The sequence below is a fragment of the Diceros bicornis genome, chromosome 7, assembly GCF_020826845.1.
Source record: "Diceros bicornis minor isolate mBicDic1 chromosome 7, mDicBic1.mat.cur, whole genome shotgun sequence".
NCBI classification, from domain to species: domain Eukaryota; kingdom Metazoa; phylum Chordata; class Mammalia; order Perissodactyla; family Rhinocerotidae; genus Diceros; species Diceros bicornis.
In genome coordinates, this window is record NC_080746.1 from 44,636,932 (window position 1) to 44,662,628 (window position 25,697).

At 38.0% G+C, this 25,697-nt stretch overlaps 1 long non-coding RNA gene across 1 annotated transcript; it reads right to left on the reverse strand.

Moving 5' to 3' along the window:
• Positions 1-123: 123 nt before the first annotated feature.
• LOC131408564 (uncharacterized) lies at positions 124-24,706 on the reverse strand. Its single transcript, XR_009220785.1, has 4 exons — positions 24,466-24,706; positions 12,372-12,400; positions 10,743-10,860; positions 124-942 (listed from the first exon to the last, which is right to left on the reverse strand). It is a non-coding gene; the product is annotated as an uncharacterized LOC131408564 (long non-coding RNA).
• Positions 24,707-25,697: the final 991 nt, after the last annotated feature.

Genomic DNA, 25,697 nt, shown 5'->3' on the forward strand with positions numbered 1-25,697 from the left:
GTCCCTTCTAATCCACAGGATCAACATGAACCATAAAAATAACTTCAAAATCTTGAATTTTACATTTTAAGTAAATTTTTAAAACAACTGAAATAGTTGAAACATTGTTGACAATGACTGAAATTTTAAAGATTTTATTTATTTATTTTTTCCCCCAAAGCCCCAGTAGATAGTTGTATGTCATAGCTGCACATCCTTCTAGTTGCTGTATGTGGGACGCGGCCTCAGCATGGCCAGAGAAGTGAACTTTTAAAAACATTTTTGAAATATAAAACACACGCAGAAAAGAGCACAGAATATGAGTTGATAGCTCTGTAAATTATCACAGAAGAATGACTGTTACTGACATTTTTTTGGAAGCCTTCCCTTTCTATCCCATATGAAACAGAAACTCTAAACTCAATGTGCCCCAGCACTCCTGCTTGCTTTCTTCTCTTAACACTTATTGCCATCTCATATAGAATATATTTCCTTTCTCACTGGCCTGGACTCTTAAAATAGCCACCTAAGTCTACCTACTACCTACAATCTCTTGATTCTTAAATTCTCAAAAATTTGTTTTCAGTACCATTTCAGTACTGAAATGGCCACACTGTTTTCTTTTTTCTTTTTAATTGAGATTTTTTCATGTCATTTGGTAACTAACATAATAGTAATTGTGGGAAGCAGCAAGATTAATTAATAATAAAAGTTATAGTTTCGTTGATGTACACTGATTGTCTTAGGATGCCACAGAGACCACTGGGGAATTGGATTGCCATCCTGGTGGCATCTGTGAAACACTCAGCACTGCATTCCAGTTGGCCTAAGTCATGGTTAGTTGCAAGGCTGCTCCGAGGATTATTTATGAAACCTTTTGTACTTTAGGTGAAGCACCAGTTCATAATTATCCTTGAATTATGTTGTGACTAATACTTTTGAGTTTAGAGGAATCTTCTAAATCTGCAAGAGAGAACAAAATGACATTAATAATGAACTACAGTCTAAAAATTTTTCTGATACTGTGTAAACGTCAGAAAACCCTGGATGCCTTTTTTCTTTTTTTTTTTTTGGTGAGGAAGCTTGGCCCTGAGCTAACATCTGTTGTCAGTCATCCTCTTTTTGCTTGAGGAAGATTGTCCCTGAGCTAACATCTGTGCCCATCTTCCTATATTTTGTATGTGGGATGCCACCACAGCATGGCTTGATGAATGGCGTGTAGGTCCACGCCCCAGGCCACCGAAGCAAAGCATGCAAACTTAACCACTATGCCACTGGGCCAGCCCCCTGGAATGTCTTTTGATGATGTGGAAGAGTTAGTACAAGATAAAAACAAACAAGTCATATTTGGGGGAAGAAAAATGAATTGGTTATTTCAACCAAAAATATGAGTGACTTATTATTGCTAGTAACATAAAGGTTGGAAACAAATGATACTCGAAAATTTTATCATTAATAATTGAAAGTGATAGGCATTTACTCTTTCTATCAGAAGGGTACTCGTGTTCTATTTAAAATTTATGGTTCAGATAAAGAATATATGCAGTTATCAGTGAAGAAAATTTCTTTAAAAGAATATGAATCAATTTCACATGATAAAACAACCAGAAAATGAAAACATGGGAAAGATTCTTAATCATAATCCCTATTGGAGAGGAACTTCAAGGCACTGCCTTTCAGATGAATTTTTTGTCTCTCTGAAAGTTTCTATAAAAGATTGCCTTACATATTTTTGATGACTTAACAAGGGATCTCACAGCCGTACCCTAATTTTGATCTTTGACTGGAACCTATTTCTTAAATTCAGAACTGTTTGACATCTGGAGAAGGTGGGAATGAGATATAGTTATATTTTTGAATCCAGCAAATCCTGGTTCCTTTAGATTTAACATTTTTCTTTAGCTCATCTCTCTTCTCTGGCATTTAGTATGGCAATGAGAGAAAGCTAGGATGCACTCAGTTGTCTTCCTGGAAATCTCCTCAGCTACATCATCGAGTTCGTTAGGTGTGTTTCTCATTTTCCACATTGCTGCAGGTGACAGTGTTGCCAAACTTTCCACTACTAAGTAACAAGGGTCCCCTTTCCTCCAACTGCCAATAAAATGTTACTCACTTTCCTTCAAGCCTTCACTGATGGCCTCCTCAAAACTCTACTGGCTTCACTAACTTTGAGGCCCTCTGACTTTCGCTCACTGCACAGTCCCAAAGTCAATGATAACTGTTTTAGATTTTTGTTATAGTAGCATGCAACTTCTCGTACCAAAATCTCTTCTAGTTACTTTTTTGCTGCATAACAACCCCAAACCTAGTGATTCAAAGCAACCACCATTTTATTGTACTCATAGATTCTGTAGGTCAGGAATTCAGAAATGTTACTAAAGGGATAGGTTGTTTCTTCTCTATAATGTCTGGGGCCTCAGATGGGGAGACTCAATGGCCAGGGATGATTCAGTAACTCAGATCTGGAGTCAACTGAATGTTTGCTCTCTCACATGCATGGTGTTTTTGCTGGCTATCAGCTGGGACCCCACACGTACATATGAACACCTAAAAACGACCACTCGATATGGCTGATCAGGCTTTCTCATGCATAGTGACTGAGTTCCAGGAGTAACAGTCCCAAGAGAATAAGAAGGACACTTGATCGTCTTTTCTGACCTAGCTTCGGAGGTCATACAGCATCAGTTAGCTGTCACAATCCCAACCAGTTTCAAGAGGAGAGGACATAAATGTCACCTATCTGTGGGATGAATGTCATGTTATGTAGGAGGTGCATGCTTGATGGGAAATATTTTTGTGGCTGATTTTGTAAAACACAATCAGTAAAAATAGTATTTCCAAACTAAATGTACCATAATTTTGACAGTTGAATCAGATAGGAATCCAGCAGACAGAAATGGCATATATAAATTTTATAAATTTTGAGAAGAGTTTACAAGAGACTGCAAATATGTGAGCAGGGTATGGTAAAATTGCAAGGAATAGTGTACTATCCAAGGCAGGGTACTGTTGCTACCCTTAAGCTTGAAACAGCATACCTGGTTTTGAACCATGGTCTATGCATTATTTCATTCCTTGCTCTTTTTTTTCAGCAGTATATTTGTGAGAGTCATCCATGTGCTTATATGTAGGTCAAGTTCATTCATTTTCATTACTGTATAGAATTATTTTATGAACACACCACAATTTATTTACCTGTTCTCCTGTTGATGGACTTTTATTTGGTTTTGGCTATTGTGAACAATGCTGCTCTGAACATTCTTGAACATGTATCCTGGTGCACATGTGCACGTATTTTCTAGGGTATATACTATGAGCAGAATGACTGCGTCATAGAACACGTGCATCTTCAGCTTTAGCAGATAATGCCAAACCATTTTCCAGTGTAACTGAATCAATTTACAATACCACCAACAGTGAATAGATCTTTTGGTAGACATCCTTGATAGCACTTAGCATTGTGAGGCTTTTCTATTTGTGTCTGTCTACCACTCCGGTGTAGTGGCGTAGTTTGATTTTTTTCCCCCTGATTACTAATGAGATTGTGTATTTTTTAATGTTTATTGACCATTTGGATTTCCTGTTTATAAAAGTAATATTTCAAATCTTCTACTTAATATTCTATTGAGTTTCCTGTCTTATTCTTATTGTTTTTTCAGATGTCTTTATATATTCTGGGACAAGCCGTTTGCTAGGTATATGTGTTGCACATATCTTTTTCTTTTTTCACTTTCCTTAAAGATGTCAATCTTTCCTCATATGGTTAATTTTTTTCTTTTTTTGCTTAAGCAATTTTTCCCTGATACTAAGTAATAATATTTTCTCATGTGATCTTCTGAAAGCATTATAGTTTTTCCTTTTTTTTTGGTGAGGAAGATTAGCCCTGAGCTAATGTTTGTTGCCAATCCTCCTCTTTTTGCTGAAGAAGATTGGCCCTGGGCTAACATCCATGCCCATCTTCCTCTACTTTATATGTGGGACGCCTGCCACAGCATGGGTTGATAAGCGGTGCATCAGTCCGTGCCCAGGATCTGAACCCACAAACCCCGGGCTGCCAAAGCAGAGCACACCAACTTAACCACTATGCCACCAGGCAAGCCCCTCCATTTTTCCTTTTTTATTTAGGTCTACAAACTATCTGAAATTAATGCTTTTGTTCCATGTGTGGGAAACATCCAATTTTATGTCCCTATGAATGCTCAATTGTCCAAAGCATTTACTGAAAAAGATGTCTTTTCTTCATTGCTCCATATTTTAATAAGAGAAGCAATCTCACATTTGCTATAGCAACTGATCTACTTGGTTTTATTCCTTGCATTTTACTTTATGTTCATTATGGAAGTTTTTCTTCTTACTCATTTTCTTTATTTTATTTTGGTTTTTGTGAGTTTTTAGTCAACATTTCCCACTTTTATTATGGAAGATTTGTATTCTTCCAAACCACTATGTTTACCCTCCATTTCCTGAAACTCAAATATCTGTATCTATCTATTTTTATAAATCTATATATTCAGTATTATATGAAAATAAGATACAAACTATTATCCATACCTATATTCACTGTTTCTCTTGCTTTATTTCCCATTGTATTAAGATAAACATTTTAGTGTATTTTACTTCCCTAACACATAGCTCACTCCAGGACCAGAAGTTTAGAAAGTTTTAAGATTTCTCCCTTGTTTCCCACTTCCTGAATACCTATATTTATTAAGATAATTTAGAAATTTTAACCACAGGTGATTCTCAAGTTTTCCCTTGAAGTATAACCATGTTATTTTAAAAGTCCTGGTTGAGAATTCTTATTATACATTTACAGACTATCATTATTCATTCACACAGACATATACATGGAGGTTAAAAATGAGAAAGATTGAGTTATTGCTAACCACTTCACTTTCTCCCATTTTGATTCACTGGTCTGATTCATTTCGTAATTTGTTAGTATCTTTTCAGGAATATTGTTATCAAATAAACATATTCTCCAAGTATTTGAATATCTACAAATTATGTTCTATCCTGAGAGATAAATGATATCCTGGTTGGGTATAAGAGTCTAGTGTAGTAGTTCTTTTCTCTGTCATCTGTAGATGTTATTCTCCTCTTGATTCTACTGTTTCAGATGAAATATCTGATACCACTCTAATATTTTTTATCTTATAAAAAACTTGTTTTTCTGTTAGGAAACTTTTAAATTTTAATCTTTATTTTTAAAAATCTGTATCTTTAGGGGCTGGCCCTGTAGCCTAGTGGTTAAGTTCAGTGCACTCCACTTCAGCGGCCTGGGTTCAGTTCCGGGGCGTGGACCTATACCCCTCATCAAGCCACACTGTGGCAGTAACCCACAAACAAAATAGAGAAAGATTTGCACAGATGTTTGCTCAGGACGAATCTTTCTCAGCAAAAACAAAAGAAAAGAAATCTGTGTCTTTAGAGTTCAGATATTTTACCAGGATCTGTATACATGTGTATCTTTGTTTTATCAATCTTCCCTGGAACATGGTGAGGACTTTAAGTTAGATTCAATGTTACTAAATTCAATGAGATTTTCTTCTATCATTTGTTTAACGATTGCGTCTTTTACATCGGCTCCTTATTCTTCTATAAATCCCATTGTAGCAAGTTAAATCCCCCGAATTTTTTCTCCAAGTCCTTTTTCTTTTCCATGACCTCCCTTTTCTTATATTTTGTTGTTTGGTCATATATTTCTCCTTGTTCTCTAAAACACTAACAACTCTCTCAAAAGTATCCACCTTCTCTTTTTTTCTCTAACATATTTTCAAATTTGAAAATTGTATATATATAATTTTTCACCTCACATATTTACCTTTTTTTTTTGGTGTGAACATTTAAATTCTGCTCTCTTAGCAAAATTTCAATTTGCTTGTTTCCTCTTATAGAATTTTGTGAATCTAAAAGCCTTTCTTTGTTTTGTCTTCTGTTTTTTTCAGTCCAAGCTGTCAATGTTTCTGACGGTTTAACAGTTTCAAGAACTTTGGGGGTCTCTCATGTATGTCTCAGGGATTCACTCCATTAAACAAGAAGCTCTTCCACAGGTCTTTCTTGTGTCATCCCATCTCTATTCCTGGCTTCTGCTGAGATGGCTGAGGGGAATCCATGGGTCACATGCCTAATCTCTTCAAAGAGCCTTCTCTGTGACTGAATACTGTGACTTTTTGATCTTTCCAAGCCAATGGCAAAAAGTTCTTGAGCTACATTCTTGGCTTTCTGTCCAGAGCACACTTTCTTGACAGTGAATCTTCAAATTTTTGCATCTTTTGCAAGCTGCATTTGTTGAGAATGTTCCAAATCATGAAGTCCTGGTTCCTTTTTGCTTAACAGTTCTTCCTTCAACCTATCTCCTTCTTCTCTTATTTTACTAAGCAACAAGAAGGAACCAGGTCAGACCATCAGTCTTTTGCTTGGAAATGTACCTGGGTAAGTATTCAGTTTCATTTCTTACAGGTTCTGCTTTCCGCATAGCTGTAGGACACAATTAAGCTAAGCTTTCTGCCACTATATAACAAGGATCTTCTTTCTTCCAGTTTCCAATAACATGTTTCTCATTTTCTTCTGATCCTTCATCAGCAATATCTTCAATGCCCAAATTTCTACCAACAGTCTGTTTACAATGATTTATGTGTTCACTAAGACAATATAAGTTTTCTCTACCATGCTTCTCACTTCCTTCTGAGTCCTCACTAACAGAGTCATTAATGTCCACATTTATACTAACAGTCTGTTCAAGGCAATCTAGACTTTTTCTGTCATGCTCCTCAAAATTATTTCATCTTCTGCCCAGTGCCCAATTCCAAAACTACGTCCACATTTTAGGTATTTACATAGCAGCACCCTGTTTCCAGGAACCAAAATCTCTATTAGTTTCCTACTGCTGCTGTAACAAAATGCCACAAACTTAGTGACTTAAAACAACACAAATTTATTATCTTGTCATTCTTGAGGTCAGAAATCTGAAATAGCTTTCATTTGATTAAAATTGTAGTGTTGGTATAGCTGTATTCCTCTGGAGACTCTAGGGGAGAATCTGTTTCCTTGCTTTTCACAGCTTCTAGGGGCCTCCTGAATTCCTTGGCTTGTTGCCCCTACTTCCTTTTTTAAAGTCAGCCAGGTAGCATCTTCAAATTCTTTCTGACTCTGCCACTACTGCTTCCTTTGTGATTATAATGGACATACCTGCATGATCTAATATTATCTTTCCATTACAAGATCCTTAACTTAATCACATACACCAAGTTCCATTTGCTTTGTCAGGTCAGGTAACATAGTGTATTAGTTAGGATTCTCCAAAGAATATTCATATTCTCTCTTCACTGGAGGAGGTTGGGTTTTCTTTTTTTTTCTATTAAGGCCTTCAAGTGATTGGATGAGGCCTATCCACATTATAGAGGGTAACCGAAGTCTACTGATTTAAATGTCAATCTCATGTAATAAAAAAAAAAAAAAAAAAAAAAAAAAAAACTTTTCAAAAGCATATAGAATAATGTTTTACCAAATATCTGGCTTAGCTGAGACAAAATGGACCATCACACATAATAATAGGTTTCAGGGATTAGTAGTTGAACATCTTTAGAAGGCCATTATTCTGCCTACCACAGTGATGATCTAAAAATGTGAAGAATGAAAGGAGTAAAATAAGACAGAAGTGACAAGGAAGGGAGCACAGGTGTAAATAGAGTTGTAGAAAAGCATTTCAGATAGACAAAACATAATTTGCAACAGTGTGGAGGTGTAAGGGGATAGATGGGAATGCAGAAAAAGTGGCAAGAGACAAAGCTGTAGAGGTCGCCCTGGACCAGCTTATAGACAAGGGCTAAGTCTTCATAAAGGGTTTTTATTTTTGCCCTAAAGTGAATCATTGGGTATGGATAGTGAGACTATCCACAGTGAGTCACTGATGAATTTTAAGTAGGGAATGATGAAATCATCATTGTGTTTAAGGAAGACCACTTTAGCACCAGTGTGAAGGCCAGACTTCCAAGAAGAACCATTGGGGGAAAGGGAAAAATGAACAGTGACTGAAAAAACACTGTAATAATGGCACTGAAGGAAAAGCACTCAAGACGTAATCCAAAGACTTGGTGATGCATGAGTTAAAGATGATTAATCAGTAAAAATATGCCTACCAGGCATTTGAAAAATTATGTTCATGTCTAAGACAGAAATGTGATTATAAGGACAATTGATTATATTATTAGAAGAAAACATAAGCATCTGGCAATGTTTTGTTAGAGTGATGATATTTGATTATATTCTGGGAAAATATCGTGGTCAATTGATAGGAAATGACTGGGGCTTTTCATTAGTGAAGACTCTAGAGAGAATTTCAAAGAGTCTATAGTTAAGGTTGCTTTTTTGGTAGCCCCAAGGTGAAAGTAGAAAAGAAGAGTTTGATGAGGATCCTAAGAATGAAGTAGAAGCAATGGAAGTCTTCCACCTTATAAGAGAGAGAAAATGAGGGAAAAATTCACAGTCATTTAGTATCTACTATTTGCTATGCACTGTCATAGGCAAATTACAGATAATTTTTAAAAACCTTTATAATAATGACTCAACTTTTATTGAGCCTGGTGTCAGATTTCAGCAAAAATGTTTGCATGCATCTATCATTTAATCTTCATGTATACCTGTTATGGCATATATGTACTGTTAGCATTGCCATACTAAAGATGAAGTAATTAAAGCTTAGAAAGCTAAGGCATCTTACCCCAAGTCACATAGTGGAGAAGTAAGAATTCAAACTCAGACCTCTTAGACTCTAAAGAAAGAAAGGCAGATTCCATCTCTCTTTACTGATTAGGTCTCACTTGGTGTAAGTAATGGGCCAAATAGTAGCTATGGTGTCATGTACAAAGAGCACAGCCCAGAGACTCAGAGTTGCCTCTTCAAACAGCCAATGATTAGCTGTGTGACCTAGAGCAAGTCTTTACTCTCTCTGTGTCCCACTGTCCTCATCTGCAAGTTAGATCTGTGTTTTCTATCCACCGATCCACTGACCAGTACAGCAAATTGTTTATCCTTTTGTGACTGTTCCTTTCACGGTGTCCCTCTATGGGAGGGTGAGGCTCAGATTCCCCTTCTTCCTGTCTTACATTCTATATTCCACCTGGTGGATGGTGGTCACTGAGTCTGCAGTATGATTTGGTTTGCAAAATATCAGACAATAAGACCTCTAAAGTCCCTTCCAGATCATAAAGTCTACTAATGTGCTGCAGCTGACAATATTTGCTTGTTTTTCAAACTGTAAATGTATTCAGCTGTGAAAGAGAAATGCTGTTTACTGAGACACTTTTGAAAGTGCATTTTATTTTGCACAAAGGAGAAATCCCACTGAAAGAAAAAAATAAGGCTAGGTGGAATTTCTTCTCTGTGGGAGAGATTAAAGAAATGCTAAAGTGCAGTAAAGACAATGGAATGTAGACAACATAGATTCATTCCAGAACTTTGAGACATTTTCACACTCTGGAATTAGTTATAGAGAGCGGATGCAAAGAAATGAAGCTTCCTGGAGTGAACCCAGAAAAAGTAATTTGACATTCACAAAACTCTTCAGTCCTGACTCCCCAAAAAACGAACTGTTTATTTTACTTAGAAATTTAATTTCATGTAACAACAACTGCCAGTGACATGGAAGTAGCAGATGAGCTTTTAAAGGTAAACACTGAAGTACGGACAGCTATTATACAAGGGAATCAAACTCTGTGACAAGCTGAAAAGCAATATCTTCCTTCAGTAGAAGTGTATGACAGGGTTTGGTGCTGTTAAAACGATTGAAGTTCCTTATAATTGGGAAATTGCCTCTTTCACACAGTCCATCAGACACTCACTTGGCTGTACTTAATGAAAGATGCTGATGGAAAGCCACAAAGGTGTCACTGGGGTGACATTCCATTTCAAGTCCCCCCCAAACAGACAGTGTGAGCTTTCCAAGGGGAGGCATAACCATTAGGTTGGAAGCAGGCAGGATTGTAGTGCAGAACCTAACAACACAGGAGAGAGTTCTACAGCCCGGTGACTTAGGGATGGGGCTCAGTGGGTAAGTAGTGCCTTTGCGGCTCGCAGATGGATTTTATGTCCCTCTTTCAACACCTCACCGAGCCCTGCCTACTCCCTGGAGAAAGAATGCAGAATATGGAAGCACTGTGTACTTCTATTTGATTGAGAATTTATGTCAGTGAAAATAAGGAGTGGAAAGAAAAGCTCAAGTCCTAGTGTAATGGCATGAAAAGTTGATTAGAAAGCAGGAGAACAGCTGTATCAGACCTCTCACTATGTGACCTCCATTTTGTCATCAATGAGGGAATTGCCTTAGATGATGTCAAAGTCAGCTCTAAAAGTTTATTTCTGTGGGTTAATAATTGTTTGTTTATTTTAGTTGGAAAGATGGATTTAAGGGATTAAAAACAAGAGTAAATGTATGGGAATTGGCAGGTCCTTTTAAGAAATAAAAGAGAAAATTGACCTAAGTTGATTAGGTGACTGGTGATAATGTGACATCGCACCTACTGACTGACTCTTGAATCTGCCTTCCTGTCTCCCTCAATCAGCTGCCCGTCACCATTCATTGTCTCAACCATTCCAAACATCCCCACGCATTTCCCTGCCTCTATTCTTATCGTCTTCCGATTTGTTTCTACACCGCAACCAGAGAGATAGTTCCCAAAACACAAATCTGCTCACGTCACTCCTTTGCTTACAAATCGTAAATTGTTCACTGTTGGCCTCAAATTATGATCCAAACTCCTTACCATGTTGCACAAAGCCTTTTGTGCTACGGCCTAAGGGTGTGCCACCTTCGAGGTGTCAGGACTGCGTAGCTTGCGAGGACTGGGAGTTGTGTTTATCTGACGTACTCTCAGAAATGTTCTTGGGAGAGAGAATAGGAGTCATGTACAAAAGGAGGTGCAGAGAAGCTAACAGACAAACATAATCCTGCTGATACCTTGGTTTCAGACTTCTAGCCTCCAGAATTGTGAGGCAATAAGTTTCTGCTGTTTTAAGCCCCACAGTTTATGGTACTTTGTTATGGCCGCCCATAACTAGGAAACTAATATACATTGTTTCAGCTCTCCTATCCTCAGCTTTCGTCTTTATGCCAATCCCTTCACATAATCACAAAACGACTACTGCAATCCCAGGCACTGTATCCCGCCACATCCAAAAGAGAAAAGAGGGCAATTTCTCCTGGTGTACCTCTTTTTTAGGGGAGAAAAAAAAAAGAATTGCCTTTCCCAGCAGGAAAACTTAGCTTTAGGTCTCCAAAAGCCTGGGCTTCAGGCCCCATTGGTTAGGAATGGGTCATATGCCCACGCTTTATGTGCAAGGGTGGCTGGCCACATGAATGTCTGGAATGTTAAACCTCCATCGTGGGAGGCAGACACTGCTTTCAAAGAAAAAGGGAGAGAAAAATAGTTGCTAGATAGGCGACCAGTGCCATCTGCCACAGTACATAAAAGATGGGTGATGACAGCTATTAAAGTCTCGATTTTATTCCATTTTGACATTTTATGTAGACTCTAAGTAGAATGAAATTTTGTATTAAAATAACAGCTAGTGAATATCTATTTGACTTTCTATTGTGTGCTAGGCCATGTGATGGATTTTGTATGTATTTCCTGATTTTTTTTTTTTTTTGTGAGGAAGATCAGCCCTGAGCTAACATCCATGCCAATCCTCCTCTTTTTCCTGAGGAAGACTGGCCCTGGGCTAACATCCGTGCCCATCTTCCTCCACTTTATGTGGGACGCCGCCACAGCATGGCCTGACAAGCGGTGCATCGGTGAGCTCCCGGGATCTGAACCAGGGCCGCCAGCAGCAGAGTGCATGCACTTAACCACTACGCCACAGGGCAGGCCCCTGTATTTCCTGATTTTATTTTTAAAAGACCCTACGAAGTCAGTATAGTTAATGTTCTCATTTAATGATTGAGAAACCTGAGACAGAGAACATAAGAAAATTCCTCAGTGTCACACAACTAGTAAATGGTGGTGCCAAGAATTGATCTTAGGCAGTCTGATTTGAAAAATCAATAAATATAACATCTATCATGTGAGATAGAAAATCATATCCCTTAATAATCAGCTTCTCTTTGGAAAAACTATGACAAAGTGGAAATTTTCATAAAACTAAACGAATGCCCTTGGAGATCTTTATAAACCGCCTCTACCACAGAGTTCTATAAATCCACTCATATATAAAAAGCCCATATTCGCCAGAGGAAAATACTTGCTGCCAAATTCAAGAAAAAATATTTAGAAACCAATGTCAATTGTTTTCTTATCAGAGAGATAGTCTGGTATGAGGAGAAACTCACTAATTTTAGTGTCTTTGAATCCCAGCTTAGTCGCTTAGAAAATATATAAACTTGGGCCACTTACCGAACTTCTCCAAACCTCATTTTCTTCATCTGTAAAACAGATAGAAAAATGACTAATTTGTGTGGCTATTTTAAGGATGAAATGAGATAATATATGTAAGACACCTAACATGCTGTGTGTTGAAAAGTAGTCATTTAATAATTAGTAGCTCTTACTATTATTCCACATTAGAATTTATTGTCTCAGTTCTCACGCATGGACACTGTCATTGACATGAGCATCATCTTAAGAATTTTGTAAGAGATATAAACATTGGCTAATTTATTTAAGCATCAATGAATCAAACTGAAAAAAAAAATTCCAAAAATTGAATTTGCTTATGCATCGGGACAGCCCCAAGGAAATGTCATTGCTAAGTGACCATATTTTCAAGGTAACCAAAATTACTGCTTTTTAAAATTAGCATTATGGTAATTCATGTTGTCATTTGGCAATAGCCTATAAAAAGTGGTGAGAAGTGACCGATTTAGTCTTGTATTTAGCAACATAAAAACATTGGGAATGTATTAAATACTGGTGTTCCTGTCAAAAGTCCTTCTATGGCTGCAGTCATTTGGTCATTTGAGTTTCTGCATGTGTCTTAGAAGTATGGTTGCTTTTTTATTTCAAATTTATTCCTTCTAAATGCTTTCAGCATGTACCTCTGTACAAGATTGAGATTCGACCTGGCAACCATGGTTTGCTCATTTTGGGGTTTATTAGTGCCTAACTCAGAGGATTTTGTGAGGATTAAATGAATTTATATGTACAAATTGCTTAAAACAGTGACACATAGTGAGCATTCCATAAGAATTAGTTGTTATCATTGTTACTCTTTTCTTTTGTCATCATTATTAATATACTATTGAGAAATGAAATTAATTTATGATATAACATTTTCTAATGACGGGAAACAAGGAGAAGCACACAAGTGTTTTTTGGTTTTTTTGAGGAAGACTGGCCCTGAGCTAACATCCGTGCCCATCTTCCTCTACTTTACATGGGACGCCGCCACAGTATGGCTTGATAAGCGGTTTGTCAGTCTGGCAAACCTGTGATCCGAACCTGCGAACCTGGGGCTGCTGAAGCAGAGAGCGGGAACTTAACTGCTGTGCCACCACGTCAGCCCCACAAGTGTTTTTACTTAGAGAGGTCTATGTGAATTCCTTCATGATTATAATTTCAAGACTTAAGAGGAAGTTATTATCATCACTCATTATCAAAGTCTTAAAACCTAAAAAGGTGTGCATTATTTTGCCCAAGATGGATGAGCATGATAAAAGAAAAGGCACGTTGGTTTTTCCAGTCCATTTAAAAAATTTTATGATTGTATCTCAAACCTTCTTGATGTAAAAAAAAAAGATTCATCTTATAGAAATATTTTTTTCTTACATGATAAAATGTTAGAGATTCTTGGATAATTCAGAGGTATTAGACATATTTAATATTTTTCTATTTATCTAGATAGATAGCAGATAGATATAATTTACTATTTTATAGATAGTAAATTTATTCCCAATTAGATAACTTAATTCTTTTTTCAAAAAGTGTATACAATGAGACTATAAATCCCCCTATATTTTTTCAATCCCTTACAGATATTCAATGGCTCAATAGTCGTTTAATATTGACTCTCAGTTTTACATTAAAATAAATTAATTCTCTCAAAAAACATTAATTGGCAGTTTTTAGTATAAATCCTTATGCTTAGCATTAGAAAAAGAAAGATAGCAAAGGGACCAGGGCCCCTGCCTGCACAGAACTCGTAATCTAGGATGGGATACATATTTAAATAAAACTAATCATAACTTAGTGGGTTAAGTATAGTAGGAAGACTGCAGAGGTGTGATTATTTATTTTGTTTTGTTTATATTTTTCTTTTTGAATGAATTTTATCCCAATGTCTTAGTTTTCTTTCCTGCCATAAAAAACAATATATAACAAACTTAGTGGCTTAACACAACACGCATTTATTATATCAGAGTTGTGCAGATCAAAAGTCAGGGTACACTTGGGTGGCTCCTCTGCTGAGGGTCTCATAAGACAGAGGTAAGGTGTCTGCGAGCCAGGGTTTTATCTAGAGGCCCTGGGGAAGAACCCACTTCCAAACTCATTCAGATTGTTGGCAGAATGTAGTTCCTTGAAGCTGTAGGACTAAAGTCCCTGTTTCTTTCCTGTCAGCTAGAGATCACTCTTAGCTGCCAAAGGCTGGCCCTCTGCACTGGCAATTCACAACATGCATGTTCGCTTTCTTCCCTACCAGCAGAGCATGCCACTCTGGTTTTGTACTCTGCTTTCCTCTTCCGTGCTCGCTCTCTGTTTTGAAGGGTTCATGTGGTTATATTGGGCCCGTCTGGATAATCAGGATAAACTCCCAATTTTAAGGTCAATTGACTAGTAACTTCAATTACATCAGTAATGTCCCTTTTGCCATGTAAGCATTTGCCATATATTCACAGGAGTGCTATCTCATCATAGTCACAGTTTACAGGAATCAGGGCATGGAGGCCATTATTCTGCCTACCATGGCTAATAATAGTTGTGATAGTTTTAAAAGGCAAATAGTGTCAAATGAATTAGAATGGAAAAAAGAAGTCCTATATACCTTCCCTCAAAGACCTTATTCTCTGGATTCTGCTCCTCCAGATCAACTGTTTTTAAGTATTTTGCTATTTCTTCTACAATTTGCCTCCATATTTTAAAAAATGCATTTACCAACAACTGGATTTCCAGTTTGGGACAAGATGGAATAGACTCATCTCTCCCTGCTCCTCCCCACTAAAAAACCTGAAAATAATACAGCAGGCAATCATAGGATGTCTCCGAAATGTGGAAAGAGGACAGACTGGCCAAAAACCCCAGGACTTGAGGAAAAGACAGTGGCCTGGCCTCTCCCCCCATGAACAGACCCAGAGAAGGAGGCCAGGGTAGCACACTCTGACGCCACAGGCAGCACCAGCAGGGATTGAGAGGGAGCCATGCTGGCATCTGGTGGCCCAGGGAAGAAGTTTCTACCCTCACAGTCCCAACCTCTCCCACTCCCCACTTAAATCACCAGGCCCAAGAAGCTCATCTCTCTCACTCCAGGTGATAGAAGTAGAAATCAAACAAATGACCCTATGGCACCAAGTGAAGGAAGCAGGCCAGACTCACACTAAAAGTGCTCTGAAAACAAACTTGTCTTTGGAAACACAGCCCACAAAAGAGGACCAGGACCTATATGCTAAGCCTGAAGAGGGTGACTCCTCGCTAAAATAGAAGATTTATATATAATTCAGGATCTCCTAATATCCCACATTTTGATGAGCCAACCAAAAATCACCTGACATAGCAAAAAACAGAAAAAAATCTCAACTTGAAAGAGACAAGACAATCAAAAGACACTGAGATGAATCAGATGTTGGAATTATTTGACATAGATGTTAAAGCAGCCATAATAACAAGTCAGAACATTATAAGTATTCTTGAAACAATTAAAAAAATAAAAATATGACCCCAAAAAATGAAAGATGTAAAAAATAAAAAAATACAGAACTGAAAATTATAATAACCAAAATAAACTTTCACCACTCTTGTTTAACGTAGTATTAGAAATTCTAGCCAGCACAATAAAGCAAGGAGAAGAAATAAAAAGCATACAGATTAGACAGGAAGAAATAAATAAAACTGTGCTTGTTTGCAGATGACATGACAGGAAAATACCAAGGAATCTATAAAGAAGACTCCTAAAACTAAAGAACAAGTTCAGCAAGGCTGTAGGATACAAAATCAACATATAAAACTCCATTTCCTTTCTACATATTAGCACTGGACACGTTGTGAACACCAAAATTTTTAAAAACACAATACCATTTAAAGTTAATCCAAAGAAAATGAAATATTTAGTTATAAATCTAATAAAAGATGTATGAGAGCTATATGCTGAAAATTATAAGATGCCAATGAAATAAATCAAAGATGACCTAAATAAATGGAGAGACATATTGTGTTCATGGATGGGAAGACTCAAGATAGTGAAGATGTCAATTCTCCCCAAATTGATCTACAGGTTTAACAAAATTTCCCTCAAAATCCCACCAAAGTTTTTTGTGGATATAGACAATATTATTCTAAAATCTATGTGGAAGTTAAAGGACCCAGAATAGCTAAAACAATTTTGAAAAAGAATAAAGCGGGAGGAATAACTCTACTTGAGATTAAAACATTATATAGCTACAGTAACAAAGACAAAGTGGTATTGGCAAAGGGATAGACATATAATTCAATGGAACAAAAGAGAGAACGCAGAAATAGCCCCACACAAGTATGCCAACTGACTTTTGGCAAAGATCCAAAAGTAAATTCGATGGAGGAATGATAGCCTTTTCAAAAAATGGTGCCAGAGCAATGGGACATCTATAGACAAAGAAAAAAAAAACACACACACTTCTCAATTTATTTATTTATTTGTTTTTTTTTTTTTTGAGGAAGGTCAGCCCTGAGCTAACATCCATGCCAATTCTCCTCTTTTTGCTGAGGAAGACTGGCCCTAAGCTAACATCTATTGCCAATCCTCCTCCTTTTTTTTTTCATTTTTCTCCCCAAGGCCCCAGTAGATAGTTGTATGTCATAGTTGCACATCCTTCTAGTTGCTGTATGTGGGACGCTGCCTCAGCATGGCCGGACAAGCGGTGCGTCGGTGCGTGCCCAGGATCTGAACCCAGGCCGCCAGTAGCGGAGCGCACGCACTTAGCTGCTAAGCCTTGGGGCCGGCCCCACACCTCTCAATTTGAAGAAGAAAGAAAACATAGAAGAAAAATCTTCAGGACCTAGGGCTATGTGAAGAGCTCTTATTCTTGACATGAAAAGCATGCTCCACAGAATGGAAAACCCACCAATTAAATTTCTTTAAAAGTAAAACCTTCTTCTCTGCAAAAGACCCCTTTAAGAGGATGAAAAGACAATAAGGTACAGGCTGAGAGGAAATACTTATTAACCACATATCCAACAAAAGACTGATGTCTAGAATATATAAAGAACTCTCAAAACTCAACAGTAAAAAAAAAAAAAATTGCACAATCCGCTTAGAAAATGAGTGACAGACATGAACAGATGTTTCATTGAAGAGGATGTACTGATGGCAAACAAGCACATGCAAAGATGCTCAACATCTTTAGCCGTTAAAAGAAGGCAAATTAAAACCACAATGAAATACCGCCACATGCCTATGAGAATGACTAAAATAAAAAAGAATGATAACAACAAATGCAGACAAGGATACAGAAAACCTGGATCACATGTACAATGCTGGTGGGAATGTAAACTGGTACAGCTGCTCTGGAAAGGGTACAGTTACCTACAAAACTGGGTGAAGGGTACATGGGACTTCTCTGGACATTTTTGGGCAACTTTCTATGAATTTATTATGCCAGAACAAAATAGTTTAAAAATAAATATTTACTATTATCTTTTGTGTTATCATGTTTAAACCTTTTCAGCTGACTTGCTATTATGGAAAATGAAGATTTTAGCTTTTTTCCAGTCTCCCTTCCCCTTCATCCCACATTCCCCCCATTATAGTATTTACCACCATTATTAGTTAAATCTATATATTGTATTTTTATTGTTATGGTGAGATAAATATTCACTGCTGAACCAGACAGTTGATTATCATTATATTTCTTTTCTTATGCAAATTCCTAGTTACACTGGAATTAAAACTTGCCTCTTTTTTCATTTGCTCACATGAATATATGGCTAAGCCTTCTTCCTACCTTTCAACAGCTCTATACAATATTATACATAGAAAACCTATCAGATAACCAGTCCCACTTTTTCTCCATTTCCTCGTTGGATACTTTTCTGAGATTCTCTGTCCTATACTCCACTCTGGAGGCTGGTCTACGTAAGTCCTGCTGCACAGTTGAGGTCCTAGAAATTCTGTCCCCATTCTAGGAATTCACTTCGTCCTTGTCCTGCCCTGGATTACCCCACTCTCACAATTCCATGTTCTCCTATGTCTTGATATACTCCTTTTTTTTGGTGGTCTCATTTTCCAGCAACTTCCTGAGAAGAGGTGCATGCAGGTTGGGATATTAAATGGCTGAAACTACTTTTCCTTTACCGTCACACCTGACTAGTTTATTGAGTTGGACATACGATACTATATTGAAAAAAAGTTCCCCTCAGAATTTATAACGCATTAATCCGTTATCTACAAACTTTCATTCTTAACACAAAATCTTTATATACACTGTTTTTACTGTCTGGATCAATTTTAAATTAACATTCTATCATTGGTGTTTGAAAATTCATGACTTTTGATGAATTTTCAGTGGGCCTTTACAACTAGAAAATTCGTATGCTAAGAAATTTTCTTATATTATTTCTTCAATAATTTCCTTCTTTTCCTTTCCCCTTCCTTTCTTCCCAAATTTCCATTGTTTAGATAACATCTTCTACATTAATTCTCTAAATTTCATTTCTTCTATTTTTATCTCTTTGCCTTTTTTGTTATACTTTGTGGATGATTTCGTTAACTTGACCTTGCAAACATTTTTCTTTTACGTTGGAGATCATATTTTAATTTCTGGGAATTGTTTCTCACTTTCTGATTGTTCATTTTTTAAAGCTGCCTGATCTCTTCTCAGAGATACAGTATCTTTCCTTACCTCTATTAATTTTACCTCTATTACCTCTATTAATTTTAATCTCTTACAAATTTTCTTCTACTCCTTGCATTGTCTCTGTTTCTTCTAAGTATCTCTTTCTTTTTAATTTTTTGTTTTGATTTCTCTCTTTCATTTTAGATACTTCCACGATACTCAGTAATTCTTTCTTTCTTTTTCACATTTAAAAATGAAGCCCTAGGGGCTGGCCTGGTCGTAGTGGTTAAGTTCTCACGCTCTGCTTCAGCTGCCCGGGGTTTGCAGGTTCAGATCCTGGGCACGGACCTACGCACTGCTTATCAAGCCACGCTATGGCAGGCATCCCACATGTAAGGTAGAGGAAGATGGGCACGGATGTTGGCCCAGGGCAGATCTTCCTCAGCAAAAAGAGGAGGATTGGCAGTGGATGTTAGCTCAGGGCCAATCTTCCTCACACACACACACAAAACGAAGCCCTAAAGAGCTGATTGGGAGCTCTGTGTACACATTCAGGGCTTCTTGACTGATAACATCACTCTAAACTAAGTGGAAAGTATTCCAACCTTTACATTAGGCTTCCCCAAATTTCAATATATGTAGGTCTTTTTTTCTGTATCAGTTATGTCTTTTTCCTCTAGAGATGAATCCTCCAAACTTCTATCAGGGATATATAATCCTAGCTACTAACATTTTGAAGCTAGACAGACAAAGAGCTAGGATAGGAAATCTTACCTTCGATATATAGACTTTTCACTTAATCACTCTGTTTCAAGTACAGAGCTTCACCTTTTTGCTGGATGTCCCCAAATACCTAGCATCCATGTTTTAGTTTTTCAAGAAAATATACCTCCAATATCCTTCTTTGGTGGAGGAAGGGACCTAGGTGGACTAAGTTCCCCTTTGTAGACTTCCAGATAGTCCTGGTGTCAGCCAGCCAGGAATCTCAAGAATTATTTTTTTACTTGGAAAAGAAAAAGAAGAATGAAATTATTAACCCAGTCCGTATTACATCTCTGACACTGTGTTGCCACTATATTTACATTGTCTCATTTAATCCTCTCTACTACCTTATGAGATACATTATCCTTATTTTACAGAAGAGGAAACTGAAGCACAAAGAGGCTGATTAAGTTTCTTAGTATCACACAGCTAGTACATGTTGGGAAATTCAATATAATTTCTTACTGGAGTTCTTTTTACTTTTCTATCAAATTTTGTGCAAAGGTTCCAGTGTAGGGCACCAGAATATTAGGAATGTCCCTCTTAGATGTTCCTTGACCTGAAACCCAGCATCCCACCTTGCTGATTTGCTGGGGCATAAGCATCTTTTCTAATTTAGGCAGTGACAATAGTTGCTATCCATGCTCTTTGGTTGCACTACACAGGCATTCTTTCTGTGGTCTGGGGAACTTCCTGGAGGGTGGTGATTAACTGGACATGAGACTTGGCTGTTTTCAGAACCCTAACCTCTATCTTCTTCCCAGGCTAAGAAAATCTCTCAAAAGTTTTACACCCCTCTCATGTCTACCTTTCGGGGACATGAGTAGCATGATCTCTATAATAAACTTAAGGGATTTTGCAGAAAAATAAGGAAGAGCTATAGACCAAAGAAGCTTCTGTTTCCCACTCTAGAAAAATTTATGAGGAAATGAAACAGCCTGATCTTTTTTTTAAAATGAGAGATGGAAAAATAAAGAGTGAACAAATTAATAGTTTGATAAATTATTCTGCCACACACATACTACTTTAAAAAAAATCTGGTCAGTTCAGCAAGCTCTCCGTACAATGTGGCTGATTTTTAAAATTATGTCCTTTTGTTCTTCGTTGGGACCACTTACAACTATACAATTGTTTCTTTTCAGAGCTTTGCAATCTCTCTAGAAGACTTCCCTTCCAGATGTTTCATGATGCTGTGTCATGACTGTTTTTTTCTCTGAACTTCTTGAAATATGCTTCCTAAAACAAATTTCAGATTATGCTCCGTCTTTCTTTCTCTGGCTGTGATTAACAAACATGGCAACTTTCTACCCAAAGGCCAATCTCTTTCATTTCTCTCTATGTTTAGACCGCAACTCTCAGTTCCCACAGACATTTTATCTCCTTCTCAGGAATGAAATTATCCAAAGACAGTAAAGAATTGGTCAGAAACTCTTCTTTGAGCCAGAGGAGTGTTTTGGCAGATGTTACAGGGTTGGTTTTGTGTCTTCTCTTGGTCAGGATATGTTGTTCATTTCTGTAACTGGTCCCAGCTGCTTATAGTGTACACCCTCCATGATACCACCTCTGTTTCTCCCCTGCTATCCTCGTGAAAATGGACTCTAAAATCTAATTTGCAGATGTCCACAGTGTATATCTCTTGATATATAGCAGAACTCTGAATCCCAGCCTTAAAAGTGTATTTTGTTTAATAGGGCTCACACTTAAATCACCACATTCCAATCTTGAATTTCAACCCAGCAAGTCTCAGTAATCCTTATAAGATTAATGTTTATTATCTGAGGTAATAATCTCAATTTCACAAGTTAATATGTAGATATATATTGTCTTGTCCTCTTTATTACTGTTTTTTGTTGTTTTTTTTTTTTTAAGAATTACCAGATACTTGATGTATTTTCCTTTCTTCACATTGCAACTTTATCATAACACGTTTTCACTCACTGTCTCTCTGGCGTGGTGCTGTTTAATTGACAGATAAACTGTCTAACAGACCATAAATTCTCAAAGCTCACAGTGCACTAGGGTTGTAAATTCAATGACTTCCAATCCCCTTTTCCTAATGGGCTCAGCAGGTTTATGGTAGGGATCAGGAATCAGTATTATGGCCAACAATTCTGATGCAGATTATCCTTTGAGAAGTACTATTCTAGACAAACAAACGTTTCCTCTTTAGTGAGATAGGCTACATCATCCAAGAACCCATCATTCCAGCATCTTAGGCTATTGTCCAGAAATCCAAATGATTACCAATACCATCTGTGTAGCCAAACATTCAACTCCGAGACCATTTTTCTCTTCTAAATTCTTGTTGATAGGAAGATGTGTTGAAAATACCACCTGAGATCTGTAGTGCCTTTACTCCCTTAACTTCATACTCAACACTTCAGAAAGAATTCTATTTTCAAGTGTCTTTAATCTTGCTACAAGTCAACAAGAGTGAAAAATGGTCAGCCATCTTGCAAAAGCTATCCTTCCCCTATATGATACACATTTTGGAAAACCAAGACATCTCCTGAATGGTAAGGATGTTTACATTCATCTGCATCTAAATGAATCAGTAGCAAGTTACCAACAGCCATGCCAACTTATCCCTGCCTCCTGTGATCAAGGGCAAGCTTTCCTTTTCCCAACAGTGCTTGAAAATCATGCTTATTAGATCATGTCTTTTCCAGAAGACCTGAACTCTCTAAATCAGTGGTTCTAAACCAGGTGTAATTTTGACCCTGGGGACATTTGGCGATGTCTGGAGACATTTGTGATTGTCATGAGTGGAGACGGGGGAGCTACTGGTATCTAGTGAGTAGAGGCCAAGGATGTTGATTAACATCTTACAACGCACAGCTTAGTATCTCCCACACGCACAGAGAATAAATATAAATTGTGCTGATATTGAGAAACACTGCCTCATAGCTGCCGTGCATGCACCATAACTAGCATGTGCTCTTTAACTATTTTTGTTGCCTATTAAATATATACATCTCGTTAGATCAGTATCATGACTTTTCAGACTTCATTCTCATGCCTCAGCTTTTGGCTTCTGTGTATAATCTTTTATTCCATTGTAGGAGAAAAGGGAGGATTCCCCCCCGCCCCAAAACCCCTTTCCCTCTGGTTCTTATGGCTGGTCAAATAAATAAAATGACATATGGCAGGTTACCAGGAGAAAGTCAAACAAAGTTTAATAACATGTATACAGGGGAGAAACCCAGGAAAACTGAGCAACTTGCCAGAATGGCCGAAGTCGCCGTCTTAAATACCATCTTCAGCTAGAGATAGAGGAGAATATTGGGGATAGTGGTTTGGGACTTCAAAGGGGAGAAAGGCACTTTACATGGAGAGGGAAATGCAAATGTTTGTTAAACAAGTGTGTGCTGGGCCATCTATAGAGAATGTGGCCAGAGACACAGAACTTTGATAAAAATGGGCTTGTTGGTGCCTTTCTTATCACACCTGTTATCGCACAAAGGGCACGACCTGCTCGCCGTGAAACAAAAGCCAATCATCAAGAGGCAAGACGGTGGAAAAGAAAGGGCAGTTTATTACAGCTTTCTAGCAAGGGGCGAGATGGCTGACTAATGTCTCAAAGAACCATCTTCCAGAACAAAGACTACAGGCCAGTTATATAGAGGGTTGGCCTCTGTGTGGAGGAGACATCTGGTCCCAGGGTAGGGGCATCCATCTGATTACTGGGTAGAGGCATCTGGTCTCAGGGCGGGGGCATCCATCTGGTCTTAGTTCCTGGCAGTCTTTTCTTTTACTTGATATGCATCAGAGACTGGAGCAATGCCCTATACCCTGATCTTTCGGTTTTCATTGATGATGACTATCAGCATAGACTCTCTGCCCCGAGGTCACCACAATCCTAAGGAACTCAAAAGAACAAAGTTATCAACTTATAGCATCTGGGAGGGGCCATAAAATCCAGAGTTGTCAGAGGTCGTTCTAAGTTACAATATAGTTTCTTTTCTACAATATGGCTTCCCTTATGTCAACCTTGTGTTAAGCCGGTATCACACCTATTTTACATTACACTATAGTTATCTCATGGTATTAGCTCCTTCCTGGAACAGGCCTTCTATCTTAAATTCTTTTAGACAGTTTTGGGGGAAGGTCAAATGTTCTTCCTGAATCTTCTGAGCCTTTGTCTTCAGCTCAAAATAATCCGCATACCAGAATGGCACTTCTTGGGGCGGACTGCCTTGAACCCCATCACCATATGTTCCTTTTTCCTCACTTTTCTGTATTAGAAGCATTCTCGTGGATGTCTGTGTTTTTGTATGTCCAGCAACTTTTCCTTGGGGGGAAGAGTATTTCACCTGCTCCATCTATGATTCCTTTGAATCTGCCAATCATGAGCTCCCTGCTCTCCTGAACATATGGGTCATTACGGGGCCCAAAGCTAGGCCAATCTGCCTTTTTCCCCTGGGAATGACACACACACACGCTTGAGGGAAGACACACAAGAGGACAAGATAGTTGTAACTTACTTATCCTGTGGCAGCACTCTAAAGAAAAGAATCGCACATTTCTGCTGCTACGAGCCACACTGATTTCTCTATTTGTAAATGATTCAGAATCCTTCCACAAAATACCTTTTCCTTGTTTAAAATCATCAGAGCCTATACTGTTGCTAGTAGCCAAAGAACCAATAGGATACACTTTTCTTTATCACTGATCTGCTGACACAGAGAAGAAATATTCTCCCAGCTGTTTCATCTCTTCTTTTGGGAAGAAACCAGCCTGAATTAGGTTCATAATTAGTTGGGCCTTACCTCTGGAGAGGAGAAAAACTTAGCATGCATCCCTCAAAGCTCTGAAGTGTTGGCCTCAATGTCCACTCAGGAAACAATATTTCACAGCGCTGCTACTCGAAAGCCAGTCCGCCTTTCAGCAGCACCAGCAACACCTGTGGCTTGTTAGAAATGCAAATGAGGGGCCCTCAGCTGCAGTAGTTCTCAAATTTCAGCATGCATAAAAGTCAGCTGGAAAGTTGTTAAATTAAAGATCCCTGGGTGGCACCCCAGACACTCAGTAGGTCTGGGGTGGGGCCCAAGAATTTGCTTTTCTAACAAGTTCCAAGGTGATGCTACTATTGCTGCTGTTCTTCAGACCACATTTAGAGCAGAGTGGTGAGAACACGTCACTTGTTCTGCTCTGGACCTTTATCTTATCTGACGTAAAGCCCGGCTGCTTTCAGCTGCAAATAACAGAAACAGCTTAAATAACAAAAGGGAATTTATTTCCTTATACAAATTGTAGTTTAGAGGTTTGAAGGCTTCAGCTGTAGCCCGATTATGTTGCCAACTACCTGGTCCTTTGCAAGTAAATGGCCTCTTTTTGAATGTTACTGAAAACTGTGAAGCTGTCTGCTGTGGATGTGCTTACTAACTGACCACCACTCCTCAAGTGTCTCCTTCACCATATCCGTACAGCCTTTTTAGCACATTTTAGGCCCTCAACAAATAATAAATGTTAATCCCTGTCCTTTTTCCTTCTTGGAAGATGTCTGTCTATTATCTCCGCCTGAAACAATTTCTTTTTTCTACTCCCACATCCCTTCCCTATACCAGAATAACTCCTAAATGCCAGGAACTCCTATGTGCTGGGTAGAGAATGGAGAACAAAACAGACATGGGCCTTCTTGAAAAGCTTTAAAATCCAGTGAGATGACTTTCTAAAAGTTTTCCTCACCTTCACCTCTTAACCCCCTTCCCCAAACCACCTTAGGAATCGCTGCTACTCCAATCCTTCCTCTTACACAACATATCACGTACTGTGACTATATAATAAATAGAAAAATATGAATCAGTGTCAAGTAGACTCAAACAAGTAAAAAGAGATAACTGGGGGAACATGATGTGAGAATATAGATATAAAGGCCAGGGGTTTCTGTGACTTGGATCAGGATCCATTCAATTGGTCTTACTAGGACACTCTCATTTTGAAATATGAAACACACAAAGTAATAAAGATTGGGAAAACATAAAAATGATACCAGCTCAAG